We start from the raw sequence: 6,663 nt of genomic DNA on the forward strand, positions 1-6,663 counted from the left end.
CCGGGTCACTTGGGCCACAGACATGCACAGACACCAATGTGGTGGATGGTCAAATGGCGTTTATTATCTCATCTCGTGAGGTTAAATAGTCAAGGGGGTCTTACTACATCAAAGGGGGACGGTGGGTCCGGCTAGGGTTAGTAAGGAGTGGAAAACTACTGGAGTTAGGAGGGGCTGCATGCTTCAGGGGTGATTGATTACCTATAGGGTAATGAGGGGGGAAGGGTCTTGCTTTCCGTCACATCCCGAGATCTTCCGTTCGCCTGTCCCTATCTACCACATGTGGCAAGCACATTTCTCTCTCTCTCAGGATTTTTTTATTGAGGGACCTCGTGGTGCAATGGTAGCACGTCTGACTCCAGATCAGAAGGCTGCACACTGCAACAGCTGTGTGTTCAAATCACACCGGGGTCACCACTTGTTGTAGATGTCGGCGAACCCAATGGGAAGAATAATGATGTCTAACTCCATTTCAGAAGGCTGAATGATTGCTTTATTATAATTATGTTATAATACATTAATATGCTATATAAAAGAGGATACTAAATACTACATGCTACTTTCTCTAACTATCATATCTAACTAACTCACAACTTGTGACCCTGTTCTCCAGAGCCCAGACACAGGTGGATCCAATTGGCTGTCAGGCCCAAACAATCCACCATGATCCAACCAAGCACTCACTCCAGGTAAACAATTCTCCAAACACATTCCACAAGAGAAAAACAAGGAGCAGAAATAGAAATTGTTTTCTCTTTCATTTCTCTCTGTGCACCTCAATAAAAAAACCGGAGAGAGAGAGAAATGTGCTTGCCACAGTGAAGTAGAACTATCCCAGGCAACAAGCAGTAGAATAAGAGAAAACATTCTCAGGCTAGGTCAGGGAAGGCTCAGGTTGGACCTCAAGAAGAATTTTTTTCATTGAAAGGGTGGTTAAGCACTGCAATGGGCTTCTTAGGTAAGTGGTGGAGTCACCATTTCTGCAAGTATTAAAGAAAAGACTGGATGTGACACTTAGTACTGTGGTTTAGTTGACAATGATTGTGGTGTTTGGTTAAAGATTGGTCTTAATGATAATGGATGTCTTTTTCAGCCTTAAAGATTCTATGATTCTGTTGAAATGGAAAGCAGAAGAATGGAATAATTGTGATTTCTGACTTGAAGAGTTTCCTAGGTAACGCTTCTGAAGCTAATACACACTCAATGTCCTGCAGCTTCATCATTTTCAATGAGAAAATAATATTGCAGGAAATAAGACAGAGTCTACCATATGTTCATGGTTGCTGAGATATTTCTTCATTTTTCTACATATAAATTTTGTTCCAGTGGGGCTTGAGGACTTCTGACACATTTAGAATTTGCAGTTTTGACAAGGCCACAGGACAACCAGAGCTGTCAAACTTGTCATACATATATCGCTAGCACAATATAAATGAAATATATAATATATTGGGTGTAAATCAGGTCTGCTGCTGATGACAACAATCTGTGTAAGTTGAATAACTTCAGCATGCCCTGAATATGTCAAACACATTATGTTTGTATACAGAAACAGGGAAACACATTCAGAGATGGGGCTAATGTTGCAGAGGGGGTTGTATGGATACAGTTTATAAAAAATGGATGACAGAGAATACAACATACTTAGGTAGCTACACGAGGCTGATGACTATATTTATCTTTAAATTCAGTATTGTGTTTAATTGGCAATATTAGGCTTCTAGCAGGTGAAACAATCAGTGGCTGATACAAGAAAAATGTAAAAGATGTAAATATTTTTGTTTCGAAATAAAGTAAAAAAACCCCATTTTATATATTAATTTTGGTTTTGACTAGTTATGTAGTCATTGTGTATTCAAAGAGGTCTTTATTAAAAGAGAAAGCTCAATTTCCAGTAACGTTTATTTGAAGCTATCTCAAGAACTTACTGCTTTTAGAAACAAATCTTCAATGGATTATCGTGTTGTTCTTGTTTAAAACCTGAGGAAACAATACATGCAAGTACTCTTGTACTTGAATGCATACTTTGGACAGTGTAGTCTATGTTGATCTTCTAAATTTACATAAATGACTATGTAAATGCCCACCTATTGAACAATTTCTCATGAAATCTATTTCAAAAGCTAAAAAAAAAAAAAAAAGAAGTTGAAAAATGCAAAAAAATGCAGCACTTTTCTAGAAGGTACTTTACACTTCCTGGCATCCACTGGGTAGTCTGATTATTATGACCCTTAAGATTTAAATCTTTTAACAGCAGGCATTAGAAGACTGCTTTCTCTGAATCTATTTTCAGAAAAGGTGTATATCTCCTCGACATTATGTGAATCAAAACAAAGGTAAAACAAGCTATTAGAATAAAAAGTATAATTTAAAAGTCCAGTCTCAGAGAAAAATAGGTTATTTAAGAAAAAGAAAGGCTGATGTAAATTATAGTCACCATGTGCTTGGCTCACATATGACAAGACTTTGTACAGTTTACAGTCAAGAAAATAAAGTTAAGTGGGTTGCAGAGATAAATGCTACATTGTTTCATCTTAAGCAAAAAAAAATTAAACATAAAAGAACGACCTAAAATTTACTCTGTATATGTAAAATATTTACAATTTTGTTGACTACAGAAATAAAGGTAGAGATATCTGCTATGAGAAGAAAAATCAAATTGGAATTCAATTTGAGAAATGTATAAGGGAGAGTAAAGAAGAAATTCACCATTCCATTTTGGCTGATTAAGTTTAAATATCATTGCCCCGGAAAGTATATGCCAGGTTATCATATAACTGATTTGCGCATTCTTAATTTGGTCTAAAAAGAGATGGAGTAGATTAATTTCAACAGAATTAGATCATTTATGGCAAATTTTATTAATAAATTGATTGTTTACCAGGGACTACTGTTCATTTTCCTTGGGATATCATTGCTTGTTTCACATTGTTTCTCTTCCTCTCTGAGCCACTCTGACTTCGCTCCTGCCCTCAGGACCCCTTGGCTATTAAACACATTCTTTATGTCTTCAACTTTCTTTCAGAAAGGATAAACAGCTTTCATAGCTTGCCTGCATTTAAACTTAAAATTTTCAAATCTAACAGGAATATTTTTTTCCTCTAAATATGGTATTTCTTTTCTCAATCTAGAGGTTTTTACTCGCATAACTCTTTTTGCACTGCAAAAGTAAGGGAAAAGCAGCTGGCACATTACAGAACACTTCAACCATCATCTTCGTCTCCATTTAAAAGTTCATTCTTCAATTAAAAAAAAAAAAACTGGAAAGAGTACTTCTCAAATATATATTTGGATGGTGAACTAAACATTACTTTACCAAAACACAGATATCTAGACCTTAAGGCTCTCTATATATATGTTGATATAGATATGCACAAGAAGATTAACCATTTTGAGCCTCTTTGGGAAAGTAAAGTAAGCCCTATCTTTCTTCACAGGAATGAATGCAGAAGGCTTGTTTTTTCAAGATGTCCAAGAATGATAAACTTCAGATGATAAAAAAATAAATAAAATTTCTGCACACCATTTTTTTTTTGTCAGCTGGAAATTATTGAATGTTTTACAGGATAGAATTTATTCCTTTGCTTTGTCAGTTTAATTTTTACAGATCACAATTTAATCACAGACAGATTAAATGAGTAGCTTCAAATTAATGATCTCTTTCAATAAATTTTCTGATGGAGTATCCATACTAAGCAGAGGAAAAAAGGCAATTCTCTTTTATATTTTTCTTAGCTATAATTAATGGATATTATGAAGAAAAAGCTGCAGTCATGTAATTTTGAAAGCTTTTTTAAGGGAAAGAAAATGGAAAATGTAATCTGCTAGAGGGTATTTTATGCACCTGTTTGAAGAGGGTTACATTTGTTCCCAGGAATATTTAAGAGCGATATTTTGGTAGTATGCTATAAAGATTTCTTTTTGTCTATTTTGACCATAGAACTGAATGTATGTGGATCTGTTTCATAGCATTCCAGAAGGTTGTCCTAGTTCTCAAGAACCATCTGGAGACTTCATCTTTTCACAGGTTCTTACTAGCAGACCATCACTACATATTTTCCCTCAAAAAATTTTATGAGAAATATGATTTGTACAAAAGGGGATAACTGAAGTTTCCCAGAAGATGTGTGACTGTGGGAAATAAGAAACCCAGGCTGTAAAGTTTGCATGCAACTCTAACTGCAATATATGAACAGTGTTTTTAAGAGAGGGTTTGGAAGAACTTGGAACTAACTTAGGGTTTATCACTGTTGCCCTTCAGCTGTCCACATAAGAAAAAGTGTTAGTAACAGAATTCAGGACTAGAAGGCTATCAAAGTATTGTAAATATTTTCTTTCCCATCTCACTATGAATTCATTATTCTTTTGAAACAGACAGATGACTGTACAAATTCATAATATTTTAGCATAATCATATTTTATATCTTACCTTCTGAAGTGCTATTCAAACAATATTCTCTCAGTCTGCAGTAGGATTTTGGATGTTATTTCCTCCCTGATGCTGAATTTTCTCTTTTCTCTGTGTTTTATGCTGTTCAAATGTCACTTGAACAATGCTTATGGTATGCAGTTTACTTCCACTTACTTTTCATGTACAAAATAAATTATTCATTCATTTATTTTTGTTGCCTTATAAGGCATATGGGCCATTGTCCTACAGTAAATTAAGTATACTTCTTTGTCTTTTATTTAATCTATTATACAGGTAGATACCACATTATTACTGATCTCTGCACCCTGTCATATCCCCAGATGAAGTTATATCCTAGGAAGTCTTTGCAAAACAGGCTTTTAGTCTTTTCTAATTCCTGCTCTGCTCTTGGCTAGTTAGAAAGTAGTAATGAAAAAAATCTGCAAACGTTTCAAAATTGCTTTCATGCTACATTTCAGCAAAACTTATATTCAGTATTTTTTTTTTTCAATGCTAAGGACATAATCTCAACTCTCAAAGATATTTCAGAGGGGACAGAGGTTCAAAGGATTTTTTAATCTGGCAATAAGTAATGTAGATAGGCAGAGAGGGTAAAACCAGGGTGAAAAACCTTTAAATATTTAATTGTACAGATTGGAAGAAGAGAAGAAAAAATAGGAAAATAGGATGGAGACAGAGCAAAGGAAGAAAGGATACAATGGGAGGAAGTTGCAGAAGGAAGTTGCGGAAGGAAGGAAGTTGCAGAAGTTGTGGAAGTTGCGGAAGGAAGGAAGTTGCGGAAGGAAGTTGTAGAAGGAAGTTGCAGAAGGAAGTTGCGGAAGGAAGTTGCGGAAGGAAGGAAGTTGCGGAAGGAAGTTGAGGAAGTCGCGGAAGGAAGGAAGTTGCGGAAGGAAGTTGCGGAAGGAAGTTGCGGAAGGAAGTTGCGGAAGGAAGTTGCGGAAGGAAGGAAGTTGTGAAGGAAGGAAGGAAGGAAGGAAGGGAAGGAAGGAAGGAAGGAAGGAAGGAAGGAAGGAAGGAAGGAAGGAAGGAAGGAAGGAAGGAAGGAAGGAAGGAAGGAAGGAAGGAAGGAAGGAAGGAAGGAAGGAAGGAAGGAAGGAAGGAAGGAAGGAAGGGAAGGAAGGAAGGAAGGAAGGGAAGGAAGGAAGGAAGGAAGGAAGGAAGGAAGGAAGGAAGGAAGGAAGGAAGGAAGGAAGGAAGGAAGGAAGGAAGGAAGGAAGGAAGGAAGGAAGGAAGGAAGGAAGTTGCGGAAGTTGCGGAAGTTGCGGAAGTTGCGGAAGTTGCGGAAGTTGCGGAAGTTGCGGAAGTTGCGGAAGGAAGGAAGGAAGGAAGGAAGGAAGGAAGGAAGGAGGAAGGAAGGAAGGAAGGAAGTTGCGGAAGTTGCGGAAGGAAGGAAGGAAGGAAGGAAGGGAGGGAGGGAGGGGAGGGAGGGAGGGAGGGAGGGAGGGAGGGAGGGAGGGAGGGAGGGAGGGAGGGAGGGAGGGAGGAGAGAGAGGAGGGATCACATGAGTATTATTTGTCTTAATTGTTCATTTTCTGCTCAGAAAAAACAAATTTCAATTATTTTTATCCCCAAATTTTCTCCAGAATACTGAAGTCTGCTGCTATTTTTCAACACAAGACTGAAAAACTTTTTCATCAACATTTGCTTGTTGCCTCCTAGCCTAAATTTTTCTAATGCCCTAGTTTTTCTCATTTAGTAACTCCCTTTCAGGCAAAAAAAAAAAAATAATAATGTTACAGGGTATATTATAAAAGATTCTTCTCTACAAGCATGAAGAGCATGCTGGTTCTGCTCCTCCTGACAGCTTCATGAGTCAGTAATGACCCTCGTAACCATGAGTAAATGGAAGAGGTTCTTCAGATCACATCAAAAGCTGAGAAGAGTGAATGCCTATTGGTATGGATCACATTACAAGATGCAAGGGAAGTGCATTTTGGGATTGTACAGGATATCTGGGATTTTTAGAAGAAGAATCAAAGGCAGGGAAAAGAACGCATCAAGGTTCTTTAGAGGGATCAATCATGGGAAAATTGATGGGTAGAAGGTATGGCTCTGTGTTTAACAGGCTACTGGTCAGTACATATGTCTGACCATGTTCTGCACCTGATGAACAGTTTTTGAATTTCACTTCTAATTATTTTGTTGGGTGAGATGTTCTTTCATATATTCTGTGTACCTGTGTGTGTGTGTGTGTGTGTGTGTCCGGGGAGGGGAGGGGAGGGGAGGGGAG

General features: G+C 37.5%; 1 non-coding gene across 1 annotated transcript; it reads left to right on the forward strand.

Moving 5' to 3' along the window:
• The first annotated feature begins 326 nt into the window (after positions 1-326).
• Positions 327-414, forward strand: TRNAW-CCA (transfer RNA tryptophan (anticodon CCA)). Its single transcript has one exon. It is a non-coding gene; the product is annotated as a tRNA-Trp (tRNA).
• The last annotated feature ends 6,249 nt before the right edge of the window (positions 415-6,663 follow it).

Source organism: Vidua chalybeata, chromosome 2 (assembly GCF_026979565.1).
Source record: "Vidua chalybeata isolate OUT-0048 chromosome 2, bVidCha1 merged haplotype, whole genome shotgun sequence".
NCBI classification, from domain to species: Eukaryota; Metazoa; Chordata; class Aves; order Passeriformes; family Viduidae; genus Vidua; species Vidua chalybeata.